The sequence below is a fragment of the Cynara cardunculus genome (assembly GCF_001531365.2).
Source record: "Cynara cardunculus var. scolymus isolate 2C chromosome LG 3, CcrdV1, whole genome shotgun sequence".
In the NCBI taxonomy this organism is placed as follows: domain Eukaryota; kingdom Viridiplantae; phylum Streptophyta; class Magnoliopsida; order Asterales; family Asteraceae; genus Cynara; species Cynara cardunculus.
In genome coordinates this window covers 37,761,839-37,764,338 of record NC_037530.1, presented here as the reverse complement: position 1 = coordinate 37,764,338, position 2,500 = coordinate 37,761,839, and positions in this window count along the sequence as shown.

Genomic DNA, 2,500 nt, shown 5'->3' with positions numbered 1-2,500 from the left:
AAATTGTATACAATTATAAAACTTCAAACCAATGAACACGCATTTTAGATTTATACCGAAGAAATGCCCATAAGAAGTTGATAGATGGTTATCTGGTAAGCGCTTACCAAGTGACAAACATTTACCAACAGTCAGTTTTGATTGCTGGAAATATTATCCGATAAAGCAAGTGAGGGTGGTGATCCTTGTCGGTAAACATTTATCTAATACACATTTGATAAACGAGCCACAATAATCTTTTCTCTTTTTGTTCCATCTCAATCTAAATCGGATTCATTCTCACACATAAATATTCCACTATTTTACTTCTAAGTTTCCATGAAATTATTCATCCTATATACATAAACTTAATTAGTTATGAAAATTACCTTTTTACCCATGTGAACATCTTCCTTACTTTTCGAACAGAGATAAGATCAACATACATCATACATCCTTAAGAACCCAGTTCATATGAGATTTACTAGGTTTGTTTGATTTAATTTGATGTTAGTTATAAAAGTCAAGTAAACCACTAAGGGGTTATTATCATATTGGGCAACATTCTTGGTCCTTACTATATATGGGGTTATTATCATAAATAACCACACCTCTAAACTTTTTCTCACTGTAACCTTGCCTTGCTTTTTGTGCGTCGAAGGATGTCCTTCCAGTGCCGCAAACTACAGTATCTCATTTATATTTATGGTGGACCCACTTATTCATCTGGATGCATCAGAGAACGCTAGAAACAGCAAGGAAAAGTGTCTTATGACGTTGATTTGCATTTTCTTGGCTATTTCGTGGGAAAAAAATTGGAGATGGCTAAAAAGTAAAAAAAACATCCAAGTGGTTATTTATGATAATAACCCCTTTTACTATGCATCCTACCAGATAAGATTTTAGCTTCTTGCCATGTTCACCCAGAAGATAAGCCACACCAGATAAGCTAAGCATCATGGAGTAAGCACTTGATAATCAGACCCCTAAGTGACCAACTTCTATCATATGATCATTTTGGTTTCAACTACAAGATGAAATGAATGTTTTGGGATTAAGTAGTTATACCTTGATATATGAGAACCCTTTGCTTAAGAAACTTGTACTTGATGCTTCCTTGACTTGTACTTTAGATTTTCTTCTACTCTTGTTTCTAAATCTCCCTCACTTTGCTTGAATGGAAAAGTGAGGGTATACATATACATAAGGTTCCAACCCTTATATATATATATATATATATATATATATATATGTGTGTGTGTGTGTGTGTGTGAGAGAGAGAGAGAGAGAGATCAAAGTGACATTCACTTCTCATTGGTCTAAAATATGTCAACTTCTCTTGGTTATTGTTCCTTAGGTATTTGTTGTCAACTTCTCATTCTTCTTTTAAACCCAACATGGTACCATATGAACTTTTCTTTGTCTTTGATTTTGTGCATTCATAAATTTTTAGGGAGTTATAAAGTCGAATGCAAAACATATTGAAAATGGATTTTGGAACTGATTTAATCCCCACACACACACACACACACACATATATATATATATATATATATAGGGGTTAGTTCAAATACTAACCAATATTTTTGTGTTAACTTTGTTAACCAAGCTCAACCAATCATATTCCATCTTTTCTTTAGGTTCACATATAACTCATATATTAATGATAAGGGTAATTAAGTAATTTGTTATTTATGTAACTCCCAAATCATTAATTGGGAGTTACAAATCTAAAAATCTCAATAATTGATGATTATGTAATATTGATATTTTTTTATACGTGTTCATATTTTGTAATTTCGATTAATTCTATCCATAATGATATTGATTTTATAATTATTAAAGAATTTCCGATTGTAAAGATTTCGATATCGTCCGAGTAATATGGATACACCTATTGGAAAACAAATCAACAACAATGAGAATGAAAAGGTTAAAATCGTTTACAACTACAATCAGAATTCGAATTCATATGTAATTGTTAAAAAAATTGTTCACAAATGTTCATATTGTGTTTATATGTACACTAGCTGCATATCTCAACATTGTCTTGCTCCTGAATGTGTTCATAATGAAGGAATTATTGTTCACAAACTGTTCATATTGTGTTCATATGTACACTAGCTGTATATCTCAACATTGGCTTGCTCCTGAATGTGTTCATAATAANTATTGTTCACAAACTGTTCATATTGTGTTCATATGTACACTAGCTGTATATCTCAACATTGGCTTGCTCCTGAATATGTTCATAATGAAAGAACTATTGTTCACAAACTGTTCATATTGTGTTCATACCTGCTTTTTTATTTAGTTATTTTCATGTAGCAACTATTCTTATTATATTCATATTGTGTTCATAAATGTTATACAATCCAAGTTCATATATATGTCAATTTTTGTTCGTATTTGACACAATGGTTCATATATATATATATATATATATATATATGTGTGTGTGTGTGTGTGTGTTTTCATATGGTTCTTACATTAATAAAAATAATGAGATTTTTTGATTTTG